Source organism: Ovis canadensis, chromosome 13 (assembly GCF_042477335.2).
Source record: "Ovis canadensis isolate MfBH-ARS-UI-01 breed Bighorn chromosome 13, ARS-UI_OviCan_v2, whole genome shotgun sequence".
Classification (NCBI taxonomy): domain Eukaryota; kingdom Metazoa; phylum Chordata; class Mammalia; order Artiodactyla; family Bovidae; genus Ovis; species Ovis canadensis.
The window spans coordinates 31,048,067-31,065,854 of NC_091257.1; the positions used below are offsets into that span (position 1 = coordinate 31,048,067).

Here is a 17,788-nt window from a genome sequence, read left to right on the forward strand (position 1 = left end):
CAGCTACCTCTCAGGATCACAAGGAGTGATAACTTTCTACGTCAATTAAGAAAACAGCACAATGGTAAGCACCCCTGCTTCTGAAACAGATTACAGGTCAAGAAACATTTTTTTTAAAAATATGCCTGCCCCATCTCTAACTCATCTTTACTCACGCCATGTGATCATGAAGGCAGTATAAACGTACAGAAGGACACCCAATTCTGGACGCCAGTGGAGCCCACGTGCAGCAATCACTGCAGGAGGCGCTGCATGATCACCTGGCCCCCTTCCCACATGGTCTCGCCTGCATCGTGCACTGGATATTATGAAACGATTTCCATTTCCAGATAACCCGATTATTCTCCCCTAAATGAGAAGCTGTATGGAAAAATCTAAAATAATCCACATGACAACAGGGTCTCACCATGAAAACACTGTCTTCCTGGCGCTTCACCGAGCCCACCCAGGAGACTAGGAGGTGGGCCAGGCTTCCTGGTGACACAGGGTGGCTGGGCCACCGCCCTGTGACACAGAGTAGACCACACACTCAGAGGACCCAGGAGCTCATGTGCAGCCCACTCAGACCTGTGGGGACTGCTCTCTCTGCCCAGGGACTGCTCTCTCTGTTCATCTTTATATCAAAGTGTCTTATCTTAAATTTAAAATTCCTAAATGGCAACATCAAAGCACTTTGTACTAAGCCATGCACCCTCGCTACCCATAGTTCAGTTCAGTTCAGTCGCTCAGTCGTGTCCGACTCTTTGTGACCCCATGAATCGCAGCACGCCAGGCCTCCCTGTTCATCACCAACTCCCAGAGTTCACTCAGACTCACATCCATCGAGTCAGTGATGCTACCCAGCCATCTCATCCTCTGTTGTCCCTTTCTTCTCCTGCCCCCAATCCCTCCCAGCATCAGAGTCTTTTCCAATGAGTCAACTCTTCACATGAGGTGCCCAAAGTAGTCGAGTTTCAGCTTTAGCATCATTCCTTCCAAAGAAATCCCAGGGCTGATCTCCTTGCAGTCCAGGGGACTCTCAAGAGTCTTCTCCAACACCACAGTTCAAAAGCATCAATTCTTCGGTGCTCAGCCTTCTTCACAGTCCAACTCTCACATCCATACATGACCACTGGAAAAACCGTAGCCTTGACTAGATGGACCTTAGTCGGCTAAGTAATATCTCTGCTTTTGAATATACTATCTAGGTTGATCATAACTTTTCTTCCAAGGAGTAAGTGTCTTTTAATTTCATGGCTGCAATCACCATCTGCAGTGATTTTGGAGCCCAAAAACATAAAGTCTGACACTGTTTCCACTGTTTCCCCATCTATTTCCTAGGAAGTAATGGGACCAGATGCCATGATCTTTGTTTTCTGAATGTTGAGCTTTAAGCCAACTTTTTCACTCTCCTCTTTCACTTTCATCAAGAGGCTTTTTAGTTCCTCTTCACTTTCTGCCATAAGGGTGGTGTCATCTGCATATCTGAGGTTATTGATATTTCTCCCGGCAATCTTGATTCTAGCCTGTTTCTTCCAGTCCAGCGTTTCTCATGATGTACTCTGCATAGAAGTTAAATAAGCAGGGTGACAATATACATCCTTGACATACTCCTTTTCCTATATGGAATCAGTCTGTTGTTCCATGTCCAGTTCTAACTGTTGCTTTGAACTGCCAAATAAATACTTATTTAAGGACTGAGGTTCCTCAGATATTATGAGTTTTCTCAGCACCAAAAATAGTAACCTCAAAAGAAACAGGACAATAAGACTTAAGACAATAAGACCATAAACACTGAATTTATAACCTTACCATCTGAGGTGATAAATGTACTTGACAAATATGCAACGATGCATGAGTTGGAATTAATGTCATGTAGTTCTTAGAAAACATATTTTTTAATTACTTATAACTGAAGTCACGTGTTCAAGACTCTTTATGCCAATCACAACTTTGAAATGCAAACCCTTCACGCACAAGTAGGTGGACTACCGATTCTTTTCAGCAATGAGGCAGTTTAGTAGCACAAAAGGTAACATTTTCAGATTTCCTTTCTCCTCCTGTAAATGCTACCGCCTGGACATACAAAGGAGAAAGAAGAATCTTACATGTTATTTTTCACACTATCTAAGAGGGAAAGAGTACTCTGTCTCAAATCCATTTTCACATGAAAGGCATTATTGGGGTGCTTCTGCAAAAGCTGGCCTTTCAGCGCATTTCTCAGGAACTGGAGCCAGGGTACTTTCAAGTGACTCCTCCAACTTTTGTGGCAACACCATATTCAGGGAACTCAGGTTCTAGTTAAAGGAAAGAAATGCCACCATACCCTTTTCTTCACTGCAGGCACCAAACATGAGCTAAAAATAATTCCCATCACTCTTGGCCACTTAAAACTTAAATTTACCAGAATTATAAATCACAACATACAGGACCACACACTACTGTCACTAACAGTATCCTTCCCAGAGATCAAATTAATATTATTTCATTGTACAATAACTTTTCTTAAAAAGAGAATACTCAAAAAATCCCAATATCCACTAAAAGCTGATGTGATCTTCATTTTTAATCTCATCACAAAGTATAATTTTCTAAAAATCAGATTTAATCTTGAAGATATTGTGCAAAGTGAAATAAGCAAGTCATAGCAGGAAAAGTGGTTTCCCAGGTGGCACGCTGGTAAAGAATCCGCCTCCCAATGCAGGAGACACGAGAGACACAGGTTTGATCCCTAGGTTGGGAAGATTTCCTGAGTAGGAAATGGCAACCCACTCCAGTATTCCTGCCAGGAAAATCCCATGGACAGAGAAGCCTGGCAGGCTACAGTCTATGGGATCTCAAAGACTCAAACCTGACTGAGCACAGCCATGGAGAATAGGACAAGTACTCTATAATTCCACTTAGATGAGGGACTAGAGAAGTCAAATCCACAGAGCCAGAAAGTAAAATGAAAGCTGCCAGGGGCTGGAGGAGCAGAAAACGAGTAGTTAGTGTTTGATGAGCGAAGTTTCATTTCGGGAAGATTAAAGTTCTGGAGATGAATGGTGATGGTTCACAGTAATGTGAATGCGCAGATTCAAGCTCAGCAAATTCCAAGAGGCATAAATTTTAGAGAAAAAAGAAAAGAAAGAAACAGACACCTAGAGATATTACAGTGAAACTGCACATCATCGACGACAAAGAGTTCTTAAAACCAACCAGAAGCAAAAGCAGACCACTTACAAAGGAACAATCAGACTCTGCTTGATCAGCTGCAACCATGGAAGCCAGAAGACGCTAGAACAGTCTCTCCACAGTTCCAAGAGAAAATAAGTCTTAAGCTGTAATTAGGTGCCAACTCAGCTAAACTATTTTTTCAAGAAAAGGGGCAAATAAAGAAAACTCCGATATAAACTAAGGGAATATACTGTAAGCAGATCATCATTAAGGATGCTTCCAAAACTATAGTTCACAAAGATGGAGGATGATGCCAAAAAGGAGGTCTGAAATACAGGAAAGAATGGTGAGAAAAGAGAACTGTAAAAATGGCTAAATGCAAATATTAGCGGTATAATTTCGAAATGATGAGTTATAAAAACAAACCTAAAGTACTGAACAAAAACAGCATGTAATCTAGGAAGAAGGTAGCATAACAGGAATGGAACTGTCCCAAGTCTCTTACACTGCTTTTTAGGAGGAAGGTGAAGCAGACACTATCTTTTGCTCATATGCCTTCTGTCACTTGTCGCGCTGGGATACTCGCCACCTCGTGGATTTGAGGGCCTGGGCACGTGACAGATAGGAATGTGAGCGTAACTGCACCAGTTCTAACCGAAGGCTTTACGAGCAGCGAGCTGGGATCCCCTGTACTGTACTCCTCCACTGCACCCCAGTCTCTGCTGGTCCCAGAATGAGGCAACACCTAGTACGCAACTAAATCCAGCCACACCCAGCAGAGACTGCCAAACCTGTGAGCGAGAAATAAACGTCTGTCACTGTACATCACTGAAGTTTCACAGTGACTTGTTACATAGCATTATTACAGCAAAAGATGACTAATACAAAAGGCAAAGCTACTAACTTTATATGCAAATTATATTTGTGAGTTTTAGTTTAACTAAAAAATTTTACTAAGTTTGCAAACACAGGCATATATACACAAATACATATATGTATACATACATACGAAGTGATACTATTTATATAAAGTTCAAAAATAAAATTAATAATACATGAACATATGTAACTATAAAGCAAAGCAAAAGAAAAAAGGAGAGTTGAGGTAATGGTTTTCTGGGGACAAAAGTAGGACAAGAGGAGTTGTAGGGAGATATAAGAGGGTAGGACTAACACTGTACCACTTAAGCTGAGAGAAGGGACATACACATATTCTATTAGACTTATATAACACACTTATTACATAGTCCTTTGTATGAACAGAATGTTTTATATTTTGATATGTAAGGCAAAACTTTTCCAGCAAAATTCAGAAATGATTATAAAAGAAATTTATGTAGCCACATGTATAAAAGAGGTGAATGTATTTATAATATTTAAGCCATAATTAAGAGGCAGAAAGAGTCATGGTGACTCACTTATTCTTTAAGCTGCTGCTGCTGCTAAGTCACTTCAGTCGTGTCCAACTCTGTGAGACCCCATAGACAGCAGCCCACCAGGCTCCCCCGTCCCTGGGATTCTCCCAGCAAGAACACTGGAGTGGGTTACCATTTCCTTCTCCAATGCATAAAAGTGAGTGTCCGACTCTTAGCAACCCCATGGATTGCAGCCTTCCAGGCTCCTCTGTCCATGGGATTCTCCAGGCAAGAGTACTGGAGTGGGGTGCCATTGCTTTCTCCTATTCTTTAAGAGAAAGAGACAAATACAAGTGATAGCCAGGTTCTCTATAAAATGCAAGACAGAACTGACGTGAAGAGACTGATGATCATCCTTTATCCAGATGCAGAAGAAGCTGGCCTTCTCAATGAGCTGCGTTGCTCAGCTATCTGATCACTGGAGATTCTGATCTCACCTTAATAGCTGTATAACCCAAATTCATTTTTTAGTAGAAATTCCTAAACCCTGTTTTGCTAAATTACTATGTACTGAACTGCCATCCCAAGAAAAAGCTTAAGAAAATTTTCTTATTTAAAGCATTATTGGTAAGAGCAAAAAAAAAAAAAAATTATAAACTTAAATGTGCAATAATGAGGGACTGTGTAAATGAATGGTTGTTAATTTACATGGAATGGAGTTTCCTATATCCACTTAAAAAATATCTCAAAATGATTTAATAACAAGTGAATGAATGCTCTCCAATGTGCTTTGTGCAACCCTCTCACAACCAATCAGAAATATCAGAAATAATGTCTCAGCCAATTTAAATGTAATACCCCAAAGGCTCATAAACCAAAACTTACAATGATTAATGTTCAATTTTTAAATCTAAAACAGACAGAATGATATACAATAAAACAGATAATATAAAAATTTACTATTCATTCAATAAATATTTACTGAGCAGCTATTACAGGCCAGGGAGTGTTCCAGGCTCTGCAGACACAGCCACAAACAAAACAAAGACCCCTTTTGCATGGAACTCACATCCCAGCAATTCTAGTACCTCCCCTTAATTCAGGTGCACAGTTCACGAGTTGAAATAAATATGTCAGGGCATTCCAGGGTAATATCTTCTCATTCCAGACAAAGAAATAACTTCAGTTAATATTAGAGTGGGCTTCCCAGGTAGTGCCAGCGGTAAAGAAACTGTCTGCCAATGCAGGAGACTAACAGTCACAGGTTTGATCCCTGGGTCGAGAAGATCCCCTGGAGAAGGAAATGGCAACCCCCTCCAGTAACCTTGCCTGGAAAATTCCATGGGCAGAGGAGCCTGGAGGGCTGGAGTCCAATGAACGATGACTATTAAAGTCATTCACTGACATGGTTGGTCTCACCAATGTGTTTTCACAATTCTTGAGCTCTCTATAAAGAATATTCATTCTTTCTGCAATTTACACCCCGAAACACAATTCTAAATTTTCAAGGCTTTCTGTGTTTTCCCTGCTCAAAAGTAAAGCCAATCTTCTACTACAGCTAGAGTAAAAAGAGGTTTATTTAGCCCATTCACTGAATTAACCAAATACTTCCTACTAATAAAATCAGAGAAGGAGATGGGCAAAATGAGAAATCATCCATTTTCCTAGGTTTGTTTACAGATGTATGTTAATGAAACAGCAGATAAGAAGGAGGTCTGATTTCCCCTTCTGCAGGTAGAATTTACGTTAGGTTTCCAGAAGGACCTATCAAATTCTAGTAGCTTTACACTGGGCCTTTTTGCTTCTCGGCCTTTTGGCTGAGATCGCAGACGGTAAAGCATCTGTCTACGATGTGGGAAACTCAGGTTCGATCCCTGGGTTGGGAAGATTCATTGGAGAAGGAAATGGCAATCCACTCCAGTACTATTGCCTGGAAAATCCCAGGGACAGAGGAGCCTGGTAGGCTAGAGCCCATGGGGTGGCAAAGAGTCAGACATGACTGAGTAACTTCACGTTCACGTTTACACTGGGCAACTTCTTAGGTATTTAGGAAAAACAAATGTCCTCCCCAAGGCTTCCTTTCCTATCTCAGTTACAGACAGGCAGGTCTTTCCAAACTAGCTTATATTTGCCTCAGTTCAGTCACTCAGTCTTGAGAAGACTCTCAAGAGTCTTCTCCAGCACCACAGTTCAAAAGCATCAATTCTTTGGAGCTCAGCCTTCTTCACAGTCCAACTCTCACATCCATACATGGCCACTGGAAAAACCATAGCCTTGACTAGACGGACCTTAGTCAGCAAAGTAATGTCTCTGCTTTTGAATATGCTATTTAGGTTGGTCATAACTTTTCTCCCAAGGAGTAAGCGTCTTCTAATTTCATGGCTGCAGTTACCATCTGCAGTGATTTTGGAGCCCAAAAATATAAAGTCTGACACTATTTCCACTGTTTCCCCATCTATTTCCCATGAAGTGATGGGACCAGATGCCATGATCTTCGTTTTCTGAATGTTGAGCTTTAGGTCAACTTTTTTGCTCTCCTCATTCACTTTCATCAAGAGGCTTTTTGCCTAATGCACTTAATATATCCTATCAGAACTATACATAATGCGTGAGGTCTACAGATAAAAATTAAAACGAAGGCTACAGTATCTCTGATTTTCAGGGATCTGGCTTCATTTTAAAAGTCAGTTAAGGACTTCCCTGGTGGTCCAATGATTAAGAATCTGCCTACCAATACATGGTTTTTTCAGTAGTCATGTATGGATGTGAGAGTTGGACTATAAAGAAAGCTGAGCGCTGAAGAATTGATGCTTTTGAACTGTGGTGTTGGAGGAGACTCTTGAGAGTCCCTTGGACTGCAAGGAGATCCAATCAGTCCATCCTAAAGGAAATCAGTCCTGAATATTCACTGGAAGGACTGATGCTGAAGCTGAAACTCCAATACTCTGGCCACCTGATGTGAAGAACTGACTCACTGGAAAAAACCCTGATAGCTCAGTCAGTAAAGAGTCTGCCTGCAATGCAGGAGACCTGGGTTCGATTCCTGGGTCAGGAAGATCCCCTGGAGAAGGAAATGGCAACCCACTCCAGTATTCTCGCCTAGAGAATCCCATGGACAAAGGAGCTTGGCAGGTTATACTCTGTGGGGTCGCAAGAGTCAAACATGACTGAGCGACTAAGCCCACAGCACACACTGAGCTGGGAAAGATTGAAGGTGGGAGGAGAAGGGGACGACAGAGGATGAGATGGTTGGATGGCATCACCAACTCGATGGACATGAGTTTGAATAAGCTCCGGGAGTTAGTGATTGCCAGGGAAGCCTGGCATGCTGCAGTCTATGGGGTCGCAAAGAGTCGGACATGACTGAGCGACACCGGATTCAATCCTTGGTCCAGGAAGATTCCATGTGCTGCAGGGGCAATTAGGCCCTGTGCTGCAGGGGCAATTAGGCCCCTGCACCACAGCTACTGAGTGTACAGGCTCTAGAGCCCATGCTCTGCAACAAGAGAAGCCCCACACACAGCAACAAAGAGTAACCCTGCTCACTACAACTAGAGAAAGCCTATGCACAGCAAAGACCCAGTACAGCCAAAAATAAATAAATAAAAATAAAGTTTAAAAGTCAGTTAAAAATTCCAGACAACTAACTGTAATAGCAAGCCCTATAGCAGATACCATGAGAACTACAAAGAAAAGTAGGCAGGATTCCAGGCCCTACATTAAGGATTTACATCTAGTTGGATTCTAAACACAATTATGTATCCATCCACATTCAATAGATACTAATTCAGCTCTGCAACATGTAAAACTTTTCAAAGGGCTCAAGATACAGCAATAGACACAAACCTGGTCCCAGCTAACAGAACGCAGTCAGGATAAAAGTCCTAAAAAAGATGGGAGTCAAGGGATTATGCATGGGAAAAAAAAAATGCTTTCTTAAACTAAATATCTCATATATTTGGCACATGGATTAGCATGGGTCCCTTTTTGGTCTTATTATAGAATAAAGGAGTTGAAACCATTTTAAAGTTCTCTTTCAAGCACTAAAAGGTTTGTGACCTAAAAATCAACTTCAATTCAGTGGGTAACTGAGGAAGATTCTAATCCCTCACCATTATCACTAGAATCAATTAATAAATTATTGCAATAAACCAAGTATGAACTAAAACAAACTGGTCTGAAATGCTGGTTATGTTTGAAAGGGGGGACAGAAGGGCAGATTCAAAGGACACTTGGAAGGAAGTCAAAAAGACTACTAATAGTGAAGTAATCAAAGGTAACCCTAAATTTGAAGGGGGGAATCCAGATGATATTCCTTTGGTAATCCTCAGTGATGAGAAATCATCAACTCTGGAGGAAAAAGGGTTTGTAAAAGAAAAATATTCCCAACCAAGTCTGGTGAAGGAGCTTAGAATTCAAACTAACAATAAAATGTGATATAATTTGATGACAAATAGGGTTCAATATTTTAAAAAGCCACTTCTAAAAAGAAATTTCTCTTCAGCAACTGATGCGGTCTACTAATGGTAACTATACTTACTACTAATTTGAATGCAGACTCTAAGATGCTGCTTTCAAAATGAGTCTACTATTTCACAACCAGATTATCCTATTAGGCCTCTATTTACCATTAACTAAGCATCAGCTGGGAGAGTAAAACACAAACTCATGAGAGTTACATAAAAGACAGTTCAGTTCAGTTCAGTCGCTCAGTCGTGTCCGACTCTTTGCGACCCCGTGAATCGCGGCACGCCAGGCCTCCCTGTCCATCACCATCTCCCGGAGTTCACTCAGACTCACATCCATCGAGTCCGTGATGCCATCCAGCCATCTCATCCTCGGTCGTCCCCTTCTCCTCCTGCCCCCAAATCCTCCCAGCATCAGAGTCTTTTCCAATGAGTCAACTCTTCGCGTGAGGTGGCCAAAGTACTGGAGCTTCAGCTTTAAGGGGCCTGCATTTCCAACAAAGCTAGGCCACATAATACTCAACAACATTCTTAGAGACAGAAACCTAGACTTAAATATATATATGTAAAGTATATTTTTTAATTATTAAAAATATCAAAGCGTACAACTACTTTGAAAAACTGATAATAACTACAAGAGTTAAATATTTATTCAAAATTCTATTTCTAGGTATATTTCCAAAAGAAAGGAGTCCATATGTTCAACAAAATACATATATAAGAATGTTCATAGCAACTTTAACAGTCCAAAATTGGAAATAATGCAAATATCTGTTAAAAGTAGAATGGAGAAATAATTGTAATACAAAGAAGCCTGGAGCTTCTTTCCTCCTGGAAATGTTTACCCAATCAAAGAAGGTGCCTGAGGGGCTAATTTATACTTAAGCAGCCTTGAGGGCTCAGAAGACAGCAAATCAGAGTACTGAGAGCCACTAAGGGAGCCACACCCCCGACTGTAATAAGACCTCAAAAAGCTGAATCCCAGAAGAAAGGATAACACAAAAAGTAAACTAAACCAGTCTTTGCACAGACACTAAAATAAATCTCAATTTGAATCAAGGTGATCCTAATTTGAATCAAGGTGTTGCTTTTTGCCTGGCAAAAGCAACGGAAAAAATCCTCATCTAAATCTACATTTACTTCTAGAAATAATCTTTCAAATACAGTGAAGAGTACACAGTGAGCGTGCATACATGGAGCTGACGCTCCTCAAATGAAAACCGACCACAGGAAAAATTCTGCGGGACTCTGGGACAGAGTTACCTGCTTATTCTGTTCAGAGACGTGTGAAGAGCTTGCACGTTTTTACAGGGAATTATAAACTACAGAAGTGGCATAGCAGATTTTTAAAAGAACCACACAAATTCTAGAATGAAAAATACAGTAACGAAAGTTAAGAATCCAGAAAATGAATACATTGAAGAGCAAATTAGAGATGAGGACTAAACTGAAAGGCCAGAGGTAAACTGAACCACTAGAAAAAAAAGTAAAACCTAGAAGGCAGGTGAAACACAGTGGAGTTACTGAGACCTAACACTGGGTAACTGAAGTCTCAGAAAGATAAAGCAGGAGAAATGGGGAGAGGCAATATTCAAAGAGATGACAGCTGAAAAGTATCCAAGACAGATGAAAGACACCAGGTCACAGCGTAAACAGCTGTGAAAAGAAAAGGGAGGAGAGGAGAGAGAGAGCATTTGAAACCAAATCTGAAAGACAAAAAGAAAATCTTAAAAATAGCCTGTGAAAGTGAAGTGAAAGTCACTCAGTCATGTCCAACTCTTTGTGACCCCATGGACAGGCCAGAATACTGGAGTGGGGAGCCCTTCCCTTCTCCAGGGGATCTTCCCAACCCAGCGATTGAACCCAGGTCTCCCGTATTGCAGGTGGATTCTTTACCAGCTGATCCACAAGGGAAGCCTGAGAATAGCCTAAGAAAGAAATTAGCAAAAAAGTGATAAACAGCAGCTGCCTTCTCAACAGCAACAAAGACAAATATTATAGAATAATCTCTTCTCCAAAGAATATACAAATCTATGTATGTGCGTATTGCCAATCTAGAATTCTATACCTAGCAAAATGTATCTTTCAAACATTCTCAAACTAAACATTCTAGATTTTGTCAATACTAAATCCACTCTAAAGAAAATACTAAAGGGTATTCTGCAGGCAGATGGAAAATTTTTCCAGACAGAAAGTCAGTAACATAAGAAAGAAGAAAAGAAGGGCAGTAAGCCTAATTGAATAATAATGGTACAAAGCAATAGAAATAGGTCTTTGGGGGTATAAAACATATATTCATTTTAAAACATAATAACAATGAAATACAAAAAAAAAAGAGAAGGAAATTGACTTACATGTTTTAAAATTGACTTACATTATCGAGAAAAAGGGTGAAAGTCTAAATATTACACTTTGATAAGTAGAGAAAAGATTAGAAGTTCTTAGGCAAATACTAAGGAAGAGTAAAAGAATATTTAATCCCAAGGTAATTTAAAAAAGGAGGAAATGGAATAATTATTTCTTTTAAATCAATACAAAAATCCAGAAAAAAGGAACATGGAACAGGTGAGACAAATACATTACTCTTAATTCCTAAACATTCATATCAAGTGCTATTATCTGCCAGTTCATGTTTTATAACAGGCATCAGCAAAATACACAGAAATATCTATCCCCCACTCACATACCTAACCTTTATAAATTTTACTTTCCACATTTATTTCCATTGTCACTCAGGTTTCAAAGCCTTATTTCACCTTTTCTTTTCTAACTACAGATATGGTAACAAGCATTAAAAGATTCAAAAGGAAAACAAACAAAAAGAAACAAGGAGGGGGAAAAAAAAAAACCCAGAGAACTAACTGGCTTACAAATGCTGTGTTAATTCCACAATAAAATATTAATCTGCCATTACTGATCTCTGTAATATCACCAAGGGCACACTCTCCCTCTGTGATGCCCCACACTCGGACTGTGGAGTGTGCTTCTCTCTGAATCTGAATAAATCCACTTCTTATCTATCACTTTTTCTCTCACTGAATTCTTTATGCGATGAGACATCAAGAATCTGAGCTTTACTAGGTCCTTAAATCAAGTACCATGGGGTTTGGCTGGGTTTGAGTCCCAGCCACATAGGTTCAAGTTCCAAGCAGAGTTTTGGCTGGGTTTGAGTCCCAATCTGAGGTAAATGGTTTCACTTTTAAGATATTCTCTTTGTCTTCGTTTTCTCTAGATTGCTGTGATGTATTTAGATCTGGGGGAAGAGGGCTGTCTTATGGATATTCCTCAGTCTGTGGCTTCATTTTGAAATAGTCTAAGATTTAGAATACTTCTACATGAAGTATCTCTTCCAATACTGACTCTGTCTTGCTCTTCTCCCTCTCTGGCATTACGTGTATGCTGGGATTTTGACTATGTACTGTATGTCTCACACATTTCCCACCCTTTTAGGGGGCATGTGGGGGCTTCTAAGGTGGCACTAGGGGTAAAGAATCTGTCTGCCATTGCAGGAGAGGCTGGTTCAATCCCTGCGTCGGGAAGATTCCCTGGAGTAGGAAACGGCAACCCACTGCAGTACTCTTGCCTGCAAAATTCCATACTCTGCACTGAGTTCACACTCACTGGAGAAGGAAATGGCAACAACCCACTCCAGTATCCGTGCCTGGAAAATTCCATGGAGAGAGAAGCCTGGCAGGGTACAGTCCATGGGGCTGCAAAGAGTCAGACACAACTGAGCACACAGGACCACCAAAATTAATACATTAAGAAGCTTAAAATGATATTCTTTCACTTATTTCATGAAAAGCATTACTCTAATAGTTTTTAATTCCCTTGTTAATTCAGTGAAGGAAAATTCCAGGATAAAATGAAAACTTCTACACTAGTATCAATGTCATCAAGACACAGGTGCAAATGTATACCTCTCTCAGAGGATAATTAAGTAATCCTTTTACAGCCCCAAATACTTAACCAAACCAGATGTGAAATTCCAGAGCTTACAGTGAATTGCTACTTGCATTCTGCGAGGAGTAGACACTTTAAATAAGGCGGTCTAAGCTCTTCCAAGGAAAATGTTCTCAAAATTTTAAAACACCAATATTATACAGTCTGTCTAAGGAAATCAAAGAACCTTTTAACATTTAATCCCAGTTTTACAGATATAGAAATTATCAAGTAGTCAGTGCCAGAGTTGTATAGTACTGGACACCAAAGTGCGCAGAGTCATCACCAGTCTAGCGAGGTCGGAGTCATCTGGATGGACTCTCTTTCTACAAAGGCTGAGTCACCTGGTTCAGACGATGACAGTTCATGAGACCAAGAGCCAACCTTCCCTCCACAAGCAACAGTGGTGGGGCAGGTGCCACAGAGAGAACTCACTCACCCACAAGCATTCTCTTCTCTACCCGCACTCCTTCATCCTCAGTGTCCCACCCTTCCACCTGCCACCTCTTCCTCATCCTTCAGGTCCCACCAGCAACTTCCTCAGGACAGCTTGCCCTGCCCCTCCCAATCAAGTCAGGTTCCCTGGTGACAGGTTTTATAGTTCCATGTACCATACTTCAAAGGACTGATCCCTCTAGTTGTTCAGAACAAGGTACATGACACAAGACTGTGCATACAAGAAGCCACCCAAGAAATATCTGTTGAATAAACAAATGTGAATTTATAATTCTCCCCAATTTTACAAAGAAACAATCTTTAAAAACTAAGTTATCTTCATGAAATGCCATAACCTGGAAATGGGAGAGACCAGTTGAGACTTCAAGTGTTTGTGATTCTCAGGCTCTAATGTCCACGTACTATAAGGAAGTGTTGTAGAAGTCAGATTTCTTTCAAATGAATATTACTTTGGTATTGATTTTTACTGTAAAAATGGAGACACTTTCTAAATGAAAAAATGAGACACTAAATATAAATAAATCATATCTAGCAAGGCAATACACCTTTCAAAAATCACACTGAAGGGACAAACTATACCTTTCTGGTAATAAACGATCAGAGTATTATTGGTAACGGTACTATTTCACTAAACAAAACAAAAATGGTTGAAGTGAAATTGCAAGCATAAACCAGAAAATGTAATCACTTGCCACTTTCTAACTGAAGCAGCAATTCTTAAAAGTTCTGGTATTGTGTCTAAGTTTTTTGCAGGACTTCAAACTGCCTTAACATTCCTAGCATTTACAATCAGAGTAATTTTGTTTCTTTTCAATTTGCCACTAGCTTAAATTTGCTGGCCTCTTTTTCACTCATCTTCAATAGCTACAAAATGTAACAGTAACTTGAGATAGATGGGAACACCATGGGCAAAGACTGAACTGACCAAAAACCAAACTGACCCTGCAACCTCTGCCTGGCACTGGGACCCAGCTTGCATCTGCCATACCAGGAAGTTGCCTCAGTTCCCAAGGATGACCAGCCAATTAACAGATGGTGCCAAAGCCAACACCTGTACCTACTGTCTTGTTTAACCAATGGCAGCTGTCCTTCCAAGGAGCTATTTCATATCAAAACAATGTTATAACTGGTAATGGGCTATTCTCACCAGAAACATAACCCTAACCCCAGAGAGCCAGGTCTACTAGTTAAAAACATCAAGTAGGCATCAACAGCAAGACTTAGGGCCCAGGTTCTTAATGTTTGGGAAATGATGCTTCTCGGATGCCCTTGTAACACCTGAGTGATTCTTTAAAGACATAATCAGCAAAGGAATTTCTATTATCTCAGAATACCTATACCGGCAATTAAGGCTCTGGTTTTTTAATTTCTGCTTTTATTCGTGCAGCTTCTTTTCTCTTACATTTTTACATATTTCAATTGGCTATACAGAACATAACACAGGAACAACATCCATTTTAAGTAATACCCTAGATGATGTTTACAAACTTTACTATTTTTAAAAAAGCAAGCTCAGTATCGTTTTTTCTTAACTTTAGGGTCTGACACAGTGAGAAATAAAGGCAAATAAATCACCGTCCATTTAATGCTGCCTAATCTGAGTCTTAAGATGACTTCACAAAAGAAAAAAGCACCCTGACTTTCCTGAACAGAACTTCCCATAGATTCAATATATGAGGGAGTTGGGCAAGATGGTATCTAAAGTTTTGTCCGACCTCTGCGCTATGAAATATTAAGTATTCCAAAAACTTACTTCTATTTGTAAATGGATTAATACACGACTGAAATACCTTTCTTCTAGCAAAGTACTTAAAACCGAGTCCCCACTTTTATTCTATATGTCACATTATTTCCATGACTTGTTATTGCCCCAATTCAAAACTCCTTCCCAGTCCCGTAAGCGATTTATTTAGCTCATGTTGAAATCTACCGATTAAAAAGCATCTGTGGATTAAAATGAAGGGCAGGGGGCGGGGGGCATTTCAACGTATAGAAATGTTCACCCGTGGATCCACAGACTCCTCACAATTTCAATTAAAACACCTACGAGTAACCGTTCACCCGCATCACAACTGTCGCACCAACACCACCCGGCTGTGAGCTCCTAAGTATTTTGCAAACTTTGCAAAGGCGCACAGATTTCCAGGTTCTCCAAAGCCCTCATTCAGCCCCATCCTCCCCTTGCCTAGTCGAAACGAAGTTCCGCGGCAGGAAGGCAATAATTTTAAAAGCACGAAGTTTGCCTCAGTCCTGCCCACTTGGACTCTGGAGGACGCACTGAAACTTGCAAAGGAGACACGTCTCCCGGGGACCGAAACTTGCCGTGGGGGGGAGGGTGGAGAGGCAGCGGGTCTCCCCTACCCCTGGATCTGGTCGAACCCGCCCCTTCCAAGAGCCCCCTTCACCGGCCGGCACGTCCCCCTCCCGCGCCGTCCCAGCCAGATCCCGCCCGCACGCCCCCCGGCGCCCCTCGCCCGCCGACCTGCCAATCACAGCCGCAGCACCCAGCCGTCCGGGCTCCAGGGGGCGGGGGCCGGGCGGCCGCGCGCGTTTCCGGAGCCGGCCCCTCGAGGGCGGGGGCCGGGAGCGCCGCTCGTCCGCCTCCCCCGCGGCAGCGAATGGCGGCGTCCGGCTCCCCAGGGCCACCTCCGAGTCCGTGCCCGGGGGAAGCCCGCCGAGCCTCGCCGCCGCCAGCCCCTCGCAGTGGGAAAGCGGAAAATGAACTTACCTCCGAACGGTCCCGTCGGCGGAGGCTGCGGGCGGGGGGTCCCCGGGGGCCGAGCAGGTCCCGGCGCAGCGGCGGCGGCTACCGCAGTGCCCTCCGCCCCATTGTTTCCCTTCCGAGAGGATCCCGGCAAAGCCGAGCCCGGGAACCAGGAAGTTCCCCGGCGCGACACCTCCTGCCGCCGCTATGGAAACGGGCCCCCGCCTCCCAGAGCGGCTCGCCCGGGACCCCGCCTCCGAGCCGCCGGCCCCGCCCGCCTCACGGGCCGCCGCCAACCGTCGCCGCTGCGGCCGCGGCCGCCGCCATCTTGGCGCGGCCCGGGCGGCCCCTTCCCGGCGGCACGTGCGCGCTGCTCCCGCGTGTTCCCGCTGGCCGCGGGGGCGCGCTGCCAGGGCCGCAGAGTGCTGGCGCCGCTTCCCGGGAAGCGTGGCCAGGAGCGGCCCCCCGGACCCCGAGGGAGGGAGAGAGAGAAAGGGCCCAGGCGGGACTGGAGAGCTAGGACCTGGAGCGGGGCTTCGAGTAATTGCACGAAAACGACAGGCTTCAGCTGGTGTCCACTGGCAGGTCGCGGAATGGCTGAGACCAGGGGTGAGGTCAGCAGAGCAGTGGCCGAGAGCCATGGGCTCTGCAGCCAGATTGCCTCGTGTTTCGTTTCTGGCTCTACTACCCATCAGCTGTCAGAGCTTGGACACTTTAGTTTTCTGTATGCCTCAGTTTCTTTATCTGTAAAGTAGCATTTTAATACTTGCCTCATAGGGTTGTTACCTGGAGTATTGATACTCAGTAAGTGCAGAATAACCATGCTTTCAATAAAATGGCATTGCGTCTGACAAAAGTCACATTTCTGTCTTTTTCCAAGAACTTAGTCTAAGTGCTCATCAGCACCACTTTAAATAGGCTACTGTGTAAGATCCCATTGCTGCTTGAAACTCGGATGCTCCTCTTTTGTCCCATCTTTCTCTAGGTCAGCGTTCCTTTTTTAAGATCGTGGAAATTGTCAAGAGTTTTCGTCTCCAGAATCTTCCATCAAGAGGCTCCATAAAAAGATGAATGATGTAAACTTTCCAATACTGTAATTAGCTGACAGCTAAATGATTTATGCAATAGGAGCTAGCAGAGTTAGGGTGTGCTGATATCTAAAGGCTTCCTGTCCTTCATTCCAGGAACTAGAGTTACTAAAGCTGGCAACTCTGCATGGCTGCTATTATCTCTCTTTCCAGCTTCTGAAAACTGACACCAAGAAACTGGGTGTTGTGGGAGAGGAGGGGTGGAGGAGGAGGCAGGGTCACTGGGCTCTTCCAAAGGATTCTTTTTCAAGAACTTAGCCTACCCTTGGTTAGGTCTCAGCCTTTAGGCGTCTCCTTATAGCTCACAAGTGGCGTGACCTTGTTTGTACACTCTTTAAGAAAATACAATTGTATACTTCCCTTTGGGTCTGCCTTCATACATTTAAGCCAGATTTGTGAAGACTAGTGTTTAATGATTCTGATCCAACAAGAGCAGGACTTCCCTGGTAGGCCAGTAGTTAGGACTCAGTGCTTGCACTGCAGGGAGTACAGGTTCCATCCCTGGTTCGGGAACTAAGATCCCACATCCTTCAAGGAACAGCCAAAAACCATGAACAGTCTGATACATGAAATGAATTGGAGTAAAAACAGATCGGGAATTGGCAGGACATGGGTAACTTTTTCAACACCTAAACACTTCTC

The 17,788-nt window shown here is 42.6% G+C and overlaps 1 protein-coding gene across 2 annotated transcripts in view; it reads right to left on the reverse strand.

Moving 5' to 3' along the window:
* The window catches only part of USP6NL (USP6 N-terminal like), a 138,875-nt gene extending 122,456 nt beyond the window's left edge, over positions 1-16,419 (reverse strand). Inside the window, exon 1 of one of the 2 annotated variants that reach the window (XM_069546402.1) lies at positions 16,083-16,419. The gene's annotated coding sequence lies outside the window, so the exon portion shown is untranslated. Of the gene's footprint in view, positions 1-15,836; positions 15,909-16,082 lie in introns of those variants that run through there. The other variant, XM_069546403.1, reaches the window with a different exon arrangement.
* Between the last annotated feature and the right edge of the window lie 1,369 nt (positions 16,420-17,788).